General features: G+C 35.6%; 1 protein-coding gene across 1 annotated transcript in view; it reads right to left on the reverse strand.

Annotated features, from left to right (window-relative positions):
- Positions 1–20343, reverse strand: part of LOC116176263 — an 82021-nt gene that overhangs the window by 55097 nt on the left and 6581 nt on the right. Inside the window, exon 2 of the mRNA XM_031494748.1 lies at positions 19702–19796. The gene's annotated coding sequence lies outside the window, so the exon portion shown is untranslated. The remainder of the gene's footprint in view (positions 1–19701; positions 19797–20343) is intronic.

The raw sequence follows: 20343 nt of genomic DNA on the forward strand, positions 1-20343 counted from the left end.
CAACTAACATTGTTGGAAAGACTTAGTTTAGTTTGAATGACACGTTACCTTACGCACTAAAAATTTATATCACAAATTTAATTCTTGTATTTTTTGCAACTAATGGTGAAATATACTTTTCGTGTAGACAGTTTTTCTTACATTTAATGCTCCTAAATTGGAAATCAACTAAAAATATAGGTAATATCTTTGAGAAAAGTGGCACTAAGTTCCTTTTCTTTTATTTTAAATTGGATTTTATTCTCCGAAGAGAACATAGAATACCGTTTTAGCTTTATATATTGAACAGTGCGTATTATTATTATTTCTCCTAATATCCATCTGTAGTAACAAAAAGCTAAGTTATGTATAGATAAAATCGTTTTCCAAATTTGGCAAAGGAGTCAAGTACCAGTTTGCTATCATGTAGCAATACAGAAAACATCGAACTTAGATCGTTTCGCCTGCATTTGACACACAAAATGACGTAAATTGATTCAAATTGAATGCGCCTGTGAAGTTTCAACTTTACATTCACTATCCAAAGTTTTGTTTCAATTGCACGGAACTTCTCGACTTGTTAGTTTTAGTAGCTTGAATGCGGTAATTGTGGAGGCAAATATCGAATAGTGATGCAGTTAGGATCTCATAAATTGCAATATATTGCAGCAAGGCATCGTTTCTACTTTTACAATAATTTTCAATAGTCTTTTTGCTTTTAAGCTTTGAGTGGGTCATTTTTCCCATTCGGTTAAGTTTTTCAATGCCAAAGTGTAAACTTGTAAGGAGAGCGATTATGTTACGTAAATTTTTTGTATTGAAATTTGCCGAAGAACCATTTCTAACGTTAAGAAAAGGTCAAGGTTTCAAGAACATTCCACCAAACAAATAGTATCTACTTATGTCAAGTCTAAGTTTTTGTTTTGTCGATTGTAATCCGGCGAGCTTCTTTTAGTCATCTGCGTCATGTCTATCAGTAAGAGTTGGTGTTGTTTTGCACGCTAAAAAGAAGTCATATTAAGTTACATGTACGTTGCGAATTAAGCATGACAACCCTGAATGTTGACGAACCAATGAAAATTAACGAAGTGTCTCCGCCATTAATATTCCACCAAAAATAAGCGTTTTAAGTTCACTTAGTAATGAGAGAGGGAATTATTTTGCACGAACAGAGGATTCCCGTTTGGGCCGTAGAGATAGATAGGATTCGCATTAAAAGAGTCAAGGCAAGATATTAGCGTTTTGCTCAGTATTGAGTTCTGGTTCTGGTTCTGTCCACTTGTCTAGTTAACCAGTAAGTAGTTTCTGGAAATTTATCATTTGCCCCAGTGGATAGTTAAAAAAATCCAAGTTTCATTTCGGATTATTATAAAAAAAAGTGCATATAGTGGCGTAATTTATGTGCATCAATCGCGAACGATTATCTATCAAAAAGGTGCCAGTTAAATCAAGGGATATTCATGTATTCTAGTGTAGAAATTGAACAAGCTCATAATAGTGACAGATTAATTTAGTAAAGTACACCGTCCGTACAGACACAAACGCGCTATTCAGCAAATTCCGAACAAACTTCAATAAAGCAAAGTCAATCACTAGAAAAGGGATTTCCTAAACCATAAATTAAATTTCAATAATATTAATAACCTATTATTCAAATTGGGCTTAATTTCGCCAACAAAAACTGTACTGACCAACAGAAGAGTTGTTTTTTTTAATGTGTATTGTTTTTAAAAGGAACTCCTGAATTTGTCCACCAGTCTAATCATTTTTGTATCTTGCGGAATCAAATTTGCGGAATCAAAATAGATTCCATAAACAAATTCACTGTAAGGAAGCCAAGTTCAGAGGTCATCCATACGTCAAAGAATATGCGTCCAAACACCTTTAATATTTTCCGACTTATTTTTTATAAATATATAGTAATTTGTTATTTCGGTGTTATCATTTTGCTGGACAGTACAGTCAAAGAACTCCTTTTTGTAGATCAATGTTAGTAAATAAAAGGAGATCCCTTAAGTAAACCAAAAGAGTAAAAAGGTACTCAATGTTTGGGTACTTCTCATCTTCATTGGCGACAACCGCGATTCGAGCTTTATGAAGCTTATGAGCGCCCAAAGTCGACTACCCCTCGAAGCGCGCCGTGGTGGTTCATTTCGCCCTAGGAAAAAATGCAAAATTCTGCCACGCATCAGGAGTTGTGCGTTGTGACAAGATCTTTCCGACGACACCTATTTGAAAACAATCGAGAAGAAGGGTAGAAGAAGATAGAAAAACTGAAAAATCTCCAGGTTAGTATAATACGCTCGGGAATGGCGCCCAGATTTCGCCGACCCCACATCTTGACGCCCCGTCCCTAAAGTTGTTAACTACATGGCCTCGATAGGTACATGTACACTGTACAGTCCTCGTCTTTTTACAAGCGTTTTTACGGGCTCGCATTTACTGCCATCCAGCCAGCCAGCCAAAGTGAGATTAAAAGCTACCTTCTTATAAATAAATTTGCAAAAATGCCCTAATAAAAATGTATCCTATAGAGATAACCTCCTAAAATTGGTGCTTTTGCAAATCGCAAGGCAACACATACCTTCACACGCATCAAGAATGCATGTCGTAAACGAAATGGTTAAAAACTGAACGTTGCAGTACTAATATTGCCTCCTTATCACTGTGAGTAAAACCCTATAAAGTAGATTTGTTCCCAAGTAAACGGGGATGTAGCAGAAATAACACCACATACAAACTTGCAGATGTTCAAGGGCATTTTAAAAACGCTTTACACAATGTCACTGCCATAAACGGGAAAAAAATTCAAGTGATTTGGTGCATGTATCGATCGGTACGCGAAATACCAGAGTGCGACATCAACGAAAAAAGGACTACTAAAAATCCTATAATCGCATCGGGTACAATTGTGAATCTAAACCATCCAGGGGCACACAGAGACACATCAGAGTTCTATATATAAAGATAAAGCACAATGTTAGGATGTTTTAAACGTGATTATTTAAATTGTCCACTTTTCTCATGTGCAAATTGGTCGTGTTTGGCGTTAACTTCATTTCTACAGCATTATTACTTGTCCCGATTGCGGACCTGAACGCCATATCGGGGTGACGGTGGGCGGTACACACCTGGACAGTATGATCTATCCTACGTAATGGCAAAAGATGCAGTTTTAACATAAACTGTCAGCAACCCGCGGGATAAATTAATACGTTTCCAAATTTCTAAGAGAAGCGACAGCATATAAAATCACGAAAAGTAGATTAAATAGGTACTTGGTAAAAATCTGAAAAGCACATTCGGTCTTCTTGAAGCTCGCGAACCACATAGAAGTCCCTATTTTGTTGCGGGATCAAAGGATCAAAAGTTTAATTAATAATTTAATTTTCGCTGCCATTTAAATACTTTAGTTTCGCTGATGCATTATATAACAATTTTTCGATAGAAACTTTTAACCGTCCCTTCATTTGCAAGCCAGAAGTTCAAGTTAGTATAACGGTTAAAATATGACATATTAATTAAAATGTAGAAGTTACTTCGTAAGAGCTAAGGCATTTACTCCATATAACCATGTATTTTGAAGCATCCTACAGTTAAAAAGCGATGTCCACTGCACCAGGTAATAAAATTATTGTTACCCTACGCTATCTGTTAGTCTCACCAACCAATAGCTGTGTAATTTGTGTGGTTCTAAATGTACTCCAAAACGTTGACGTGCATTATATCTCCTCTTTCCGACATAATAGAAACTTGAAGAGGCATTTGAATAAAATGCACCTCCGTATTTTCATAGAACGGTTGATCGACGACTTATTTTATAAATCACAACCAACAGTCGATCCTGTGAATACATTTAGTTGCAGTGTTGGATTAGTTACTCTCCATCCCTATTCAGTAAAAATGGCGTGATGTATGTGCTGTGCGACGTTACCGTAACGTCTATAACCGCTTTAAAAAGAGCGAAAATTGATTACCTCCTGCCACGAACAACATGCAGTCATTAGACTACTGCCTGAATTGCGCTTGAGTGAAGGGTCGTATGTACGTGTAAATTGTGAGGCATCATCAACACACCCACTTAAGTGGTATTTTGGGTTGAAACCGTTGTTTGCAACACCGACTCGCATTTATTTTATGGCGCATCTTCAGCTAATGTTCCTTTTACACCGCTTCCAATTTAATGAAGCGTACCCACTCATTTTTCCGAATGGATCCTTGATCCTACAGCCTCCATTTGGTTATTTCAGTTAAACACGGAAAATGTCTGTGCTTTCGAGCAAATGTCATGACCTTATTCATATCATTTTATTTTACTGCCAGTTTGAAACAAGGGACGATTTATCATCTTAAAACTGTTTGAATCATCGGAACTTACATCTGTAAATACAAGAGTAGTTCACATTTCTGCGTTTTGATCAGCTGACACGATTTTTTCTCTGAATTTCAAAATTTTGCAGATAAATCAGAAAATTATTGACCACCGATTGTTTGACCACAAGAATCCCTTATACATAATTGAATTATCTGCTCGGGCCTTCAGTTACACCATCTTTTTTTTGCTAATCTCTCTCAAAATGAAGTTTTTTATTTTTTTTGGAAGTGGAGGGTGTAAAAATTTAGACTAAGTCTCATATATATACAAGTTGTGTCAAATTTCTGGGTTAAGTACGGAGATCTCGCTTATTAGCGTAGATACTTAGAAAGTTAGTTAAATGGATACAATTGATCGTGGAGTTACGCCTAAAGCAAATCAAAAAAACCAAAATTTACCCCCTATCTAAAGTTTCATAAATGTGACGAAAAATAACATAATTACCGTTTTTGAGTTTTGGCTTTAAAATCGTTTTTTGCGGAGATATTTAAGTTAAATTCATGTTTTTTATTAAAGAAAATCGATTGTTAATGGATATTGCTTTTGTCAATGTCACTCAAAATGTTTTTCTTGTAGTTTTGAACTTTTTTTATGAACATGTTATACACTTTTTAAATTTCCATCTAGAAGGACAGAACGAATTCTCTAAAGAAAGTCTTTTTAGTTTTTAAATACACATATCCCCAAATAACGATTTTAAATCCAAAAATCAAAAACGTCAATTATGTTATTTTCTGCCATATTTAGGAAACTTTAGAGCATTCGTGCCGCACTTTGTCCCAGAAATGTGTCGATCCGTGATTCCAATTCCCCCTTATTCGCCTGTATCATTGTTATCTATTTGAAAACAAGAGACCCTCGTATCCCTTTAATCAATCTCAATATAGCGCATTTAATTTCAATTTGTCAATGCATTGTCGATGAGCTTCATAAAGGATAACGAAGGGCAACAGCTACGATTCAGACCCATATCCCACTATAAATCATCAAACGCCCTTTCGAATAAAATGGCGTTTCGCACCTCTCAGCTACAAAAACTCAAGCTGACGGAACGCTTGAAAGCAGAAAATAATAATTTTGGCATGTGGTGATAAAAGCGGTACACAGTAAATAAAGTGTGCTAAATTCTCCTTGACGTGGGCCGTTTAGGAGGATTTTATTCAGCTCGGAGGATGTCCACCATTATTGTTGCTTGTCAGAAAGATTTATATGGATAAATTGTGTGAAGGTAGGCGAAAAATTTCCGCTCAATCACTTTCACTTTACGTACGAATTGCTCAATATTTGTTATATCCTACTCGCTCAATTCTATAACATCTAAATTCACTAATGCCGTAAACTTTAATGGGTAGTTTGGATTAAGTTCTGCTTAGTGCAGAAATACGATACACAACTTGCTATTTTATGGTTGTATTATTGAAGTTCACGTAACAGATTGTGTGCACGTACTTTTTTTATGTAATTTTTATGGATAAATGAGGGAACTTGTCTAAGCCGAAAAAGTTGAAGGTGACTAAAACTGCAGAACTCTTGTTGTACTCCTGATGGGTAGTCAGAAATGACCCTTTTATTGCAAGGAAGAAGTTCATATTTTATTAAGCGTTAAGGGGGTTTCTGAATAGACGAGACATGTCGAAGGTAGCCAAATACTTTGCCCGAAACCTACCCAAAAGGTCATCATTCACTCTTAATTGCAGTGGGGAAGCAGAAAATCTTATTCCAAACGTGTCAAGGTTGTTTATTACTGGCACCCTAGAATTTAATCTATTTAACAACTTTGTTATGGACACGATAAAAGGAATTTAATTACTAGGAACGAGATGTGTTACGGTATATGCAATTTTTCTAGACGCAATAGCGCTTAATGAAATATGGTCAAAAATGCAGTCCATTAAAATTCTCATCCTTTACGTGAGGCAGACAAGTATTGCGATGCGATAAGAGATGCTTACTTTTGAAATCATAGTAAAATGCATTACTTCTGAAAGGGAACCGAAAGTACAAAAATTCGTATCTGTAATGCGTATAATGCCGTTTTACGTATGCTTCTTTCGCACAAATTACACTCGTATTTATAGGTATCATCCACGCCCGGACAATTCGCACTCGGATAATTCGCACCCGGACATTTCGCTCCCAGGATATTTCGCATCCTGGAAATTTCGCACCCGTATAATTCGCACCCGGATATTTCGCTCCCAGGATATTTCGCACCCTGGAAATTTCGCTCCCGGATAATTCGCACCCGGACATTTCGCTCCCAGGATATTTCACACCCTGGACATTTCGCTCCCGGATAATTCGCACCCGGACCATTCGCACTCGAAAAATTCGCTCCCGGATAATTCGCACCCGGACATTTCGCACCCTGGACATTTCGCTCCCGGATAATTCGCACCCGGATAATTCTGTAAATCTTTGGTTTATTAAAATTAAATATTTTTAAGAGGCTACTACACCATTGCCTTTACAGATTGTATGTAGTACTTAGTGCACATCTTGGTAAACATCTACTTCATGGAAAAATGTGTCAAATAATAGTTATTTGGTCTTTCATTTTCAACACATCGCGATTCTTTAAGTATTTCCATTTCTTAAATATAATCACGCTGGTTTTTTTTTGAAGTTGTATGAAGAGTCTGATATAGTTAAATCCTGTAATTTAAGATCACATAATTTTTATCTACTGCGCTTTCGTTTTGAGAAAATAAGAATAGGTAACTGAAACGTCTTTTGTGGAGTAATTAAATACCAAATAGTTATACCTAGTTATAGTATATCTACAATATTATGTGTAATATTCGCTACTTTTGAGACGCTCTTAATATTAAAACAGAATCAACATTTTATAATACCGTACACAAACAAAGTGATAAGTCTAAAGTTAAAAATATGTACATTATAAGATCCATGAAAATAGAAAAAGGAAGTAATTTTAACGCTCCCTTACATAAAGATTTCTTAATGAAGACACATAAAAAATTGTTCTTTATTTCTTTAGTTGAAAAGGGTGACAAAGGAAATGAATTAAATTTATTTTAGACAAAACGAGTATGTATAAATGACAATAGAACAATGCATTTCATAGATGGCACTAAATTTGGATAAGTAATTAAGATAATATTATAATTAAAGGTAAATTTGAAAAGACCCCGATAACACAAATTGCACTTCATAAAGAAACAATAAGAGAAATATCGTAATGACATCTTTTCTATTATTTCTGGAAGATGAATAGGGTTTATTACAAGGTAAAAGTAATTAGGTCCGAAAAATCAGGTTTAAGTACGTATGACCACAACTAATTAGGACTTTAACGCCTGTATAGTATCTTCATTCTTGAACGTTTGACAGAGTGGTATTTTAAAATTTATCTGAGCACGGGTTTTGATTTTGTGTATACTTTTTTTTAATTTTAAAAAATTTTATTTCTGGTGGTAGTGTTGCGGTGGTGTTCAGAAAAGGTAAGTTTCCAGTTTTCATGGACCGTTTCTTTGACCACATATGGCTATATGTTGATTATTGGTGACTGAGTAAAATTACACTAACTGTTTATTTTTTTGCGTTATCTTTGCTACAACTATGGCAGTGAATAAACTTTAAAGTTTCTTTTTGATTTTCTTACTGTTATTTATTTTATAGTTTGAAGAGATACATGGAAAAATTCTGGCATTTTTTAAAGTGATTGTTAATAATCAAAACAGTAAGGGTTTTGAAAATCTTGAAACGTTTTAGGAACAGGTCGATATTGATGATTTTGTCTTTTAAATGTTTGTAATTATGTTTGTAATTATGTACCTATATACTTCCTTTTTAATTTTTGTATGGCATACCTAGTACTAAAGCAAAACCCTTAGCATAATTGCCCAACAAGGAAGATAGGACATCATTGGAAAGGCTTTCCTTCTTTGAATTTGGTGAGACTATAATTTTTTAGATTTGATATTTTCGAAATATTTTAAAAGTAAGTTGAGGGCGCGCTGTTGTTTATGTCATTGGAAGGATGTCGGGTCGATCACTATGTAATATAGAAGCTATTGCGATCGTGCGTCAAAATTATGCAGTTGCAAGTGGTATAAAAAAGAGAAAACTTGTACCTGCAACGTCGAATGCGCTGGAAATGAAACAACTAAACCAAAAAATTACATATCCGAATTCAGAGATGGGCGACCTTACCAACGATGCATCATTTAAGATTTTAAGCGTTGCACTGTCAGCGATGCGAGACAAAGACATTAGTGAGCAAGTTTTATTTTAGACACTGTTTCCTTCCATGATCAATTTGACGTGCCAAAGCGTTTTTTGAAAATTATTGTAATTTACAGAAGTAGCTATGTATGATTTCTAATGCACCACCGTATATTATTTATCTTCGGAGAAATAACACCAAAATCTCCCCATAAAAATTGTTATAATAATAAATGGGTAGATTTTGGTGTTATTTCTCCGAAGCTTCTTAAGCACCCCATTGAGAGTCATGGATCTTCACAATTTCAGTATATTATTTAAATAATAGCCATATAAAGCAAGATCAATTTTTATTCACGATATTTATCAACATTTTTTGCTTTTTTCGTTACTTTACAGTTCTTATCTCTTTAATTTTACGGAAACTCTCAAGAATCTATTTGTTTTACGTTCAAATATGATTATAATTTACTTGAGATTCTTTTAAGACAATACATACGTATTTCGTTATGTGTCCTTTAATTAAATGGACGACATCGAAGGTTAGAGAACTAGGAAACTTAACTTGCAGCTATTAACAAATAATAATTGTTAAAATTAGACTTTTATATTCCTATTGCAATATTATTTATACGTGCTAAAAGGTTTCCAAATGAAAAAAAGTTTGATTGTGAATTTGGGTAAATAGGTTTAAGAAATGTCATGTGACAGTTTTGCTGATAGACCGATATCAGCGTTTAGCAGCATCCGTCTACTTCTGAACATGAGTGCCTGGACAATTTACATCACGGATGAGTGTCTTTTTACCTTTTTTTTGTTTTTTTTTAAAATAAATTTTCATTCATGGTACTTTTAGCAAGTGTTCTCATGTTTAATACGGAGATTACAATAAAATAAGTACTAAATTCCAGATTTTGAGTGATATGGATGCTTTTAAAGTGACCTAATATCTCTACTGCTTTGATATGGTCCATTCCATTTAAAAAGGTACATACGATTGTACGTATGAATTCTTGCCTCATAAATAGGTACTATTAAAAAAATTATTCCTCTACAAATTGTATGGCTATTGTTTAACCAATATTAATATTTAAGTGCCACATTAAAATGCCAAAATCAAGGAAAATAGCATCAAAAATGGACTTGTCCCTGAGGCTAAAAGTTGAAATTTGATTTGTTACAAAAAGTTGATAATGGATATGAGATTTAGGCGGTGCAAACTACACGGGGCGCGTAACAGTGGAGTTCGGTACAAGGAAAAGGGGAAAGAGATACATAATCTATGAAGGATACATGTACCTCTTTGCTAAGAACCTTAAACTCCAAAACTGCTCATCATGGCTGTGTCGAGCGAGAAGAGCTAAGAAGGATCCATCGGCTCTTGGTTTAACATGCAATGCCAGGATGTGGGTCAACGATGACAAGGTAAGATTAGCTAAACCGAGCACTGATTTTGGAAGTGCAGATGGTTTCCAGTTTCAAAGCCCTTAATTGGGTATTTTATTAGTTGGGATATCGTCTTTTGACCTTTTGACTTTTTTATACGTAAGTTTCATCGTTGCTTATACCGTCGTCTAATGTTAGTTTTTAGGTTCGGCCCTCCCTTGCAAAAAATTTAGTTTATCAACCTCTTCAAATTTCAATTTTACTCTGGAACCAACCACGGATATGGTCGTTGGCCTTTCCAGTTTTACTGCCCTTTTGGGTTATTAATTGTTTTCCATCTATTGTAAGTTTTATAGCTATAGTCTCTCCCCAATTATCTCTACCATCTTGTAGATTACCTGAAGATGACCGTTGGTCGAAACATGTAGTGTATCACTTCGTTTTATTAAATTATATGGGAACGGTTTAGAGAACTTTCATTCAATATTAATAAATTATCCCATTTAGAGTTTGAATACAAAATGGACGTCACGATTCCAAATTATACCTTAATATTGAAAGTATCCAAATTTTAAATGTTGGTATACGTCTATTACATGCACAAAGTAATAAAACATGATATTGGTGAGTAATATTGGAGATTTCAAGCTCTGAGTTAATTTAATACTTTACAGCCGACTTTCTATGTTAAAAGTCAACCATACACAAAATACCCTCTCAGGGGAGCGAATTATTCCGGTGCGAATTGTCCTACAACCGTATCATCCTTATAAAGTATGACCCAATAAGCGCTTTCGCTTAATACTATTATAACTTGGGTTATGAATAAATGAAATAATTAATGTCCATTCTCCAAGTTAATTAAATTCTAATTTTGACAAATACGTAAATATTAAATTTAGTACTGTTTTTTCTAAGCAAATTAAATAAGAGCTTAAGGCCAATTATATTTAATATAAAGTGGGTACGAATTAGTGAAAAGGGAGTCGAAATAAAATGAGGGAACCCGCTCGTGACCAGCTACGTGACAAGGAACTATACTTAGCTCACGAATAAAAACTGAACAGTCTTTTAATAATAGTCAAAATTAACTACCACAAAAGTGAGAGAATCCAACGACCCACACGAAATAGATAGCGAGACAGAAGTTTCACAATACTGTGGGTAGTTTAAACTGTTTCGAGCAACAAATACAGACGAACGGACAGAAAGTCCAAATTATTAAAATTTAATTAGTTACGCTCTTGGCCATTGTCGACCTATTACTGAAAGCAGAATTGGAAAATTCGAAACCGTTCGCGAGTTATGTACACAGACGGACGGGCGGAGAGAAACCATAAACGAGTTTAGTGTTTCGAATTTTTCGTTTTCCGTCTGATCCTCGTCTAACCCGAGGACAGTATTGTCAAACCTTCGCCAATCGAGTTAGGAATCAATGCTGTTGAATATGAGCCGAATTAAAAGTCTGGTTTTCGAATGCGAACCGGATGGCAAAAAACTACTGAAAATCGTATCTTGTGTTCTGTTCAGATTCCTTTCAATTCTCTTAATTACATTACAGAGCCAATGTTGCGGCTTTCCATTAATCTGAATATTAACTTTCCGCGATTCACAGCACTAAAATTGTAGTGTTGAATGTTAAATCGTTGATGAACATTATCTTGAATATTTATAAGTTAGGCATGTCATAAATATTCACCCCCTCCCTCCCCATTGCTAGCGTAGTCAATTTTCAAAGTTAAATTGAAACTTTTCTCTTTCTCAAGTCTCAAGGCACCGTCAGAGTGAAACTTTCGTTTTGTGTGGGAAATGTTAATTTGCTCAGACATAGTCAAACAGCAATCCAAAGTTAACAAACAAGTCATTGCATTCCTTGTAAACGTCATTGATATGCATCTTGCCCTGTAGTGACCATCCCCGTATTAATCAATATGACGCATTCGTCACACAGAACAAAGCAATTTTGAATTTGGCATTCAGTTTGTGTTTAATTATGCGAACGGGAGTCCTTTAACACTGGACGAGTAATTAATTGATAAAGGGATAGTGGTATCACATCACACGAGAGCTTAATGGATATCAACGAATTTACGCACCTGAAGATAACTAAAGCGTCTCGATGACTATGAAACGCAACGCATAAATAGGCAAATAACATCGATAGATTGAAAAATCTAGGAGTCGACCGAAAAGAGATTGATGACAATGGATTACGTTGTTTCATCTCGCAATCCCGTAGATATAAAAACACAGGCGAACGACTTTGATAGACGATGCTAGATTGCCGCATTACCCGACTGTGAATTAATTACTTTTTCTAGCGGTTTCATCAAATAGGTCGGGTTAATGCACAATTTTTGTTCTTCTGACGTTTTAATCTGCCGGTTAAAAAGAAATCTCTGGCAATACATGTTGTATGGTGGTATAAAAAGTTGACGTGGATTTAGGCAGTCAGCCGAGATGATTCTACAAATCCGAAAAAGTAATTTGAGCTGTTTTAAGGATATTCTCAAAATAATATCACAAAGGAAACAATTCAAAGGGTCGAATGTAATTACAACCCCGGCGCGGCGTCTACCTCGATCAGTTTCCAACCACTCCGAAGTTCAAAATCATTAAAATTCAGCTTTGTTGTCTCTACGCATTGTTTACCCTTTTATCTGCGTGACTTTCTATACACAATATAAAAGTCTTCTCCCATTATCTTAAGCACAACAGCAAGACAAAAAACGATTTAGCTTTTGCCTATACATTTGCAAATAGATTATTAACCGCCCTGAAGTACTGCTTTTTTTATTCTAGAACAATGAAGTACAAAATCTACAGTTTTATTTGTAAAACATCCTTCTGTGCAACTGGAAGATATTTGAGTGATGTTTTTCGAACAGCAAGGCTAGTAAAAGCATGGGATGATTTAGGATACCTTAAATTTGGCCATGCCGATTTTTATCTATTTTAACTGAATCATTCCGTTTAATTTTTTTTTCTATTAGTATTAGGGAAGCCAGTTGCAATTTAGAAAGCATTGAGTTGAGTTCTTCCAAGAGCATGACCTGAAAACCCATTAGAGATCTGTCTTTCGTTGAGAATGTGGAATAACCTTACGCATAAGAGCCTGAACTAATCGCGGTGATTGGCAACCTCCCACAATTGTGGGAGGCTACACACTTAAAGGAAGTGCATGAAAAGACTGCTCTCCGAGGCTCCTCAAGGCTGCCATCTGAGTGGGAACCTGACGACCTGGTGGCGATTAAAAGGCGCTTGTAGGTGCAGAATTCAAGGGTAAAAGTAGGCAGCTGGCAGGAAGATTGGGGTCGTAGGGAGGCCTAGACAAGAAAGTACCTCTCGTACACAACCACCTAACACAATTTTTAATTTTAATTAAATGAATCTTGAAATTAATTTAAATTTAATTTAATTATTCTGGTTAGGTTTTTTTACGGATAAACACAAAACGATTATTGCGTTTCTAGCTTGTATCCAAGTTATTTGTTTATTTCTTTCATTGTACAAAGATTGTTTCCTAGAATTGTTAAGTATAGGCAAATTTTATCCTCTCATTTTCGTTTTGTTTAATCATTTATGTGACAGTGCAGAATTAATTTATTGGACACTTCGATTATTTTTATAAAATGTTGATTTAATAATTATCTAGATATAAAAATGCAACGGCCTTTCTAAGTTCCATTACATTGCGTTATGGTACGTTACGTTGCTGACGAAGTTGCGGAACTTTACATTTACAGTCGTTTGCACTAAAGATTGACTTTACGTCACTAGCTTATGAACCAATTTCCAACTATTTCAAATTGTTACCATCTCTTTCTCGTTCATGTGTTGACATGTGATTTAAAATTGGTTCACAAACTATTGACGTAAAGCTCATCTTTAGTGCAATAACGACTAGTTAGGTTACGTACGCGATATTATGCTCCGGCCGAGTCCATGTATATGGTGTGACATATATTTAAAAGTAACCTGGACTATCAATGATGGTTAACTAATGAATTTCACCCTGACCTGTTTTATTAAGAATCAAGAAACAAATGTAGCACATTCTATGCTAATTTACTACGCCATTGAACAATTTCTTCTGTACTGTTTTCAGATTCCTGCGAAAATTGAATATTATAATACAGTTCCGGATACTTTGAAAATCAATCTCTACTTGAGAAGCAAGCGATGAACCGTATAAGGCTCGAATCCTAAATACATGACCGCGATAATTCATAATCCGTATTAGGGCATAATTCTGCAGACACAATACTTATTCACCGAGCATTCGCCAAAAGTCTTCAGCACCATAAAATGCGAATCGACAAATTAACCGTATACGCGGATGGAAATGGTATGGATAGGACAACGAATCCATTGGATAATGATATTCAGAACAAGTTTACTTCCACAAATTATAACCCCTATCAGTGCACAATGGAAATTTAATGTAAGGCACTCTATTGCGTATTAAGTTAACTATACTGGGATTAAGGGAATCATGCCGAATGTCACCAAGATAACATAATCTGCCAGTGGAAGGTTTAATTACCTGCCCCCGTATTTACATTTAAAACCGACCTTACCGACGAAATACGTTTAAACATACGTGCGCTTTGGGTGCATTTAATTTTGCATTAATTTTTAATGTAGTAAGTCGTGTGTAAACCCAAACCCCGCGCTCTATACGATTGCTAACTTTCGAAAATGAATGAAACTATAGAGCGCTTGTCATTAATTACATGATGTGACAGAGTCGAAGTTTCACAATGTCGCTTTTTATTCCACAAAACAGTGAACATTTTTTCGGGTACTGAACCAGAAGCACCTTTTTTTACTCCAAAACGCTATAATTACATTATTTCTGGAGTTCGTGTTATGTAGGTTGAGGTTGTTCTTCGTTATCGTGAAAGATTGTTCATTTGGAAAAACAGGAAGTGAGAAAACGCCAGATTTCAATTAAAATTAATTTCTTTACGTGTCAGAATTGTGTAACGCATTTATAATTATTTAAGTATTAATTCTTCCGCACCTCAGTCACGCACGGAAATTGGATGGTCTTCGAAAACAAAAAGATCAAGGAAAAAATTGGAAGAAAACAAAAAAATATCAGATGCTAAGCGGAAATACTAAAAATCAGGAGTATAAATACAATGAGGGAAAATAGGTTTCTATAACTTTTAAGATTTCAAAGAAGTTTCCTGAAAATCATCAAACAACTTGTTTCTACAAGTAGGTATTTTTAAGGAAACCACTAAGAGTATTTTTTTGAAATGTTTCCGAATAGGTAAAAAAAGTTGCTGAGACAATATCTCTAAGAAGATCCTAAGACGAACTCTAAAGAAATTTCGAGTATTTTAAAAACAATACAATACAATACATCACTAATGATAACCCCCCCTCTTTTACATTAAATATAATAGACCTTCAGTCCTTATTTGCTTTTAGAATATCAGCACCAAGTACGAAATAAAAGTTGATTAGTGATCTTTTTAATCGAATAAGATGAAGGGTAAAACGTGTATTTACCCCCATCCCCGCCGCCATTTTCAAAAATTTTACTTGGCACCACTAAAGGCATGCGTATGCAAAATCTAGACCAATTTGGTTGGCGTATGTAAAGGTTGTGCACGTTTTGCTTTCAAAAACGGTATTTCAGGAAATAATTCATGCCCCCCCCCTGCACACCTTCAAGGTATAGGCTGCCTACTGCAAAAAATTGCAGGATTCTAGGACTATTCTTAGTAGTTTAAAACGGGAGAAGGGGGGACGGGCGGACGAACGGACGGGCATTAAGCGCAAACAATAGTACATTTTTTTTTAATCTGAAAAAAAACTCGCAAAAAGACTTGAAGAAATAAAAGAATGTAAGATTGGAACAAGGATCGAAAATCACCAGCCGATGGAAATAAGTCTAAAAGGGAAGACAAAAAGATCAAGAAATGTAAAGGTACAAAGAGAAGGGAGAGGCAAAAAGAAGAAATAGGGGAGCGGAAAAATATGAAGTATTAAGAGAAAAGACAATACATGGACATTGGACAACACAAATGGAACCAGGTAAATGAAGGAGAAAGGACAGATAATAGAAAGAAATGATTGGACAGAGTGTGTACAGAACAGATACAGAATATTGGTGCAAGCAGAAAGGGAGGGGAAGAAGTTGAGAGAACAGAAAAAAGTACAGAAGAAAATATAAAGAAAAAAGGACGACGAAACAGAAAGAATATGAAGAAATCAGGGAAATACAAAAAGGAGAACCTTTCGAAGAATTAAACAAACGGAAAAACATAATAAGTGTGAGAGAAATACAAATACAAGACTGGAAGCAGCACTTTATTAATGTACTATAAGGAAAGCAGGAGAAAGAGAAAGGTACGAGATATCAAGGTAAGAAGTTGAGAAGAACTTACAGAAACTGAAGAAAGGGAAAGCGATAGATAGTATCAAAGAGAAACTGAGGAAACTAATAAACAAGATACGCAAAGGAGCAGTACTACAGGAAGAACGGATTAATAGTGTGGATTTACAAAAGAGGTTTAATCACGATAATGACCAGTGCGTACAGAATATACCTATGCGATGGTGATGAATGAAAGGTTAGAAAGAGAAATGAGAGGATGTTGGAGGAAACTCAAATGGGATTCAGAAGAGGGAGAGGAAGGGGCGATTGTATATATCGTACCTACTACACAGACTGACTGAATAATGAAAAATGACTCTTTATTCAATTATATTTCATAAGGGTTCTTTAAATTGCGTTTGTTAGACCTAAGGCCACAAATTTTGGAGCTAGCGCCACCCCCAAATAGTGATGGGGTGCATTTCTCCCAGCACGACCATTTTGTTCTTACTATTGCTAACTTATTATCGAGCTTCTCAGGATGGCACAGGACGAGCCAAAAAAGCTTCTGGATACTCGATACAATATTTTTTAAATACGAACACACTCTTATACTCTCACGTATTTTGAAATAAAATGAAATTCTAGATCAAAAATTCGCTGTGGATGACACAGACACCATCCACACACCTGCGCATGCCCGATTCTGCCCCTTTATGTCTAAGAACATGTATACCAAATTTGGTTTCAATTGGTTCAGCCGGAAATGAGAGTACAGACGGACCGACAGAGAGACCGATAGACCGACATCATCGAGATTTTGTTTGATTCGAGTTCCAAGTGCTTCGTGTATTTCCGTCAAAAAAGTGGGGGAGGCTATTTTTTACCCCAATGCAATACCTACGTCCCTTACTAACGTGCGGGTGGTAAAAACCGTTCAATGCACAACCACCCTCAATTGCTAAATAACAGACCTACAAATTATAAGGATAAGCAAAGTATATTGCGCATTAATTTACTTTATATTTAGATACCTTGTCAAGTTTGACGACAGCTTGTTACTTTTAGAATGTAATTAAATCTTGAAGCACAAATATCGAAATTCGTCTTCAAAATGCAATTGCTTTTGAGGGTGTACACATTCTTCCATTACAATAGGGTACGAAATGTTTGATTATTGATTTTAAACTAGCTGGGTAACACTGTTTTGCGTTTGATTAAAAAATTATTTGTCTCAAAGGAAATGTTAAGACGTAGATTTATCAATTTTCGCCCACTTCTGGATGCTGCAAATTGTAATTATCTCAGGCACTTCGCTACCCTTCAACACCTTTAATATTTACCCAACTACGCTAATAACTTACGCAGTGAAGCACCCGTCCCATGTAACTTCGCCTATTGAGAAGATTTCTGAAAATATGGAAAGGGCACGGAAAATTAAAATTTATAAAAGTAAGCACATTTACTTTGAAAGCAATCCGCCGGCAAATTTCGAAATAAAATACATCCTCTCAGTGAATTACGTACGCAAAGTTGAAAATGAATGACTGCATCTGGTTCTGAATTAAAAGAACCTCATTTTATCAAAATTCGTGTTCATTGAACCCCTGCCGCTTTTGTAATATTATTCTAGGAAGGGTAGGTTTCAGTTGGAAGACACTGTATAAGCTATTAGTTGACATTATGGCATACATTAATCCGAATAGGTCAACGCCGTGACCGCTATCAAAACGTTAAAATTTGATTGATCCTAACACCATTTATCGACTTTATAGCTTATAACAAACAGCAAGGCCATTTGAGAACGGTCGGTAAACCTCAAAATGAAATACTGTCCTAACCCTTCTGGCAAATAATCCCTTTGTATTTTAGTATATATCAGTTTCTAAAATCGAACTAATTCTCCATTTCTCCTTTGAGCCGTTATTCATTTTCCACGAGAACGACGCCCCAAACAAAAATAAGTGAACCCTTCACTACAAAGTTTAATTACAATTTTGATTGTTGCAAATTGTACTTGACTCAAACCGACATTCATTATAGCTGCGTCACTCAATTTTCAAGCAATGAATCTGTAAACCTTGTAAGGGGCCAGCAATGAGAGAACTCGGTTAAAGATATGAATAATTCCATGGGCGGTTTTCGCCGGAGCAAGAAGGGCGGTCAGGTCATCTCCAAACATTGTCGCTTTAATACCTTTTCACAGCTTCCAAATACGTTTTGCAGAATACAAACGTTTGATTAATTATTCACAGGCCCCGTACAATGAAGTGCGAATTAGTAAATTCCCGCAGTATTAAAGGACTTATTATAGTACCACAAGAAGTAGGATTCGGAGATTAACATCTAGGCAAATTTCGGGTTAAATCGTCTATAATTTATTGTTGCTATTGTTTTAGCTGATTTAAAAAGAAAGCAAGGATTTGCAATTTTATACCATGAATATGGTGGCGAATATTGCAGAAATCCCGATAGACATCGAGGAGCCAGGCGTCATCGGCGATAAAGAGCTAAGGCGGCTGTGACGCAATCCTTCCGGGAAGAATGACGCATGTTTATTCTAGAGCATTCCAAATCGTTCTAAGAGCACTCTAGAACAATTTGTCGTTTACTATATAAGCAAATTGTAGCCTATTTCGCTCCAGATCCAGTTGATATTGAATTACGGTTAATTCAAAAGACCGTGGCCACGAAATTGATCAGGTTAGTTTAAAAATCTTAGAGAAAGAGTAAATTCAAAATCTGTAAAAAGCGATTGTAATTTTCCACGTTGCTTTTAACAAAAAGTGTTTTATTGCACCAAAGATCAGTCACCTGTCTTGTTACTTGCTTGGGTTACACGGCGGGGTCCGTATGATACCCCGAGCTACAAGTATGAGAATAATAAAAACTGTTGGAGGGTAACTTAACTTAATTAAGCGTTTTTAACAAAAAAATTTGCGGAAGAGGCCCGAAATTTTCCACAATCTTAATGAGAAGTTCAATTCATTTAATCGAAATGTGGGGTTATGTTACTTCATATCATGATTAATTTTATGTTGTTAAGAGTATTCGTATATTCCTAAGTGCTTTTCTTAATTTCCTTTTTTAAACGATATCAATGGGTTTTTGTGTAGTAATAATTAGCACTTCTCCTTATTTAGTTACAATTGCCAGTCAGTATTAGATCACCGCTGGTCTATGAGAAAATGCAAGTTTTAAATTTTTAGATTAAGCCACAGCCCCCAAAGCCGTCTGGTATTGGTTGAGTAAAAGTCTCTAACCAATAGAAATCTAGTATCGTCATGTTAATAATATTCGGTCATTTTTAGGCGTTCACCTACAGTCATTAATTGATGGATTATAAATAAAATCGTCAGATTTGAGAAGAGTTTCTCTTAGTATTTTGACGAGACGGCACATTATATTAGCATCTCAAAAACAGCTACTAAACTCTTACCTGCAAATTTAGAGGCGAGGCGAAGGATGATCAATTCTTGTCTCGACTTCGGATTGAAAATGGTGACCAATTTTGTCCGGTCTCCCCAGCTCTCCCTAAAACAAACAGAATCATTTGTAAGGGGCCCCTCGTTACAGAAAGTTCAATCTTGTTTATTTTATTTTTAAATCACGATTCAACTAATTTTATTAATAGAAATATATTCGATATACCTACGGCTAGCTCAATTGGTTCAAAAACTTTCCTAACCCCTAAAAGAACACATTATTATTTTGCAAAGAAAAAAAACATGATGGTTACAAAAATCTCCCTCCCTTATAACATTTTCTCTTTCGGTCGACTCCCCCCTTCAGGGCTGTAGACCCTTAACTTGTCTAGGACTTTGTCCCCCTCCGGGTTTTTGTACCCGGTTTCGGTAGATCTTTATGCCTGATGATGGCATTTGCCGAAACATGCCGCCATTGATTATTTATACCTTTGTATAATAAACGAAATTCATGGGGAAGGTTTTGTGATCTTTGTTCCGAATTGTCATGAATCTCTGCCGAGAGGTTTTAATTGATACCCCTCAGCATCTTTGTTAGTGTGATGATTTATTAGGAGTAAGTATAAGGGAAATCATTCCTTAGAGCAATGCGTCTC

This window comes from Photinus pyralis, unplaced genomic scaffold (assembly GCF_008802855.1).
Source record: "Photinus pyralis isolate 1611_PpyrPB1 unplaced genomic scaffold, Ppyr1.3 Ppyr1.4_LG7, whole genome shotgun sequence".
NCBI lineage: Eukaryota > Metazoa > Arthropoda > Insecta > Coleoptera > Lampyridae > Photinus > Photinus pyralis.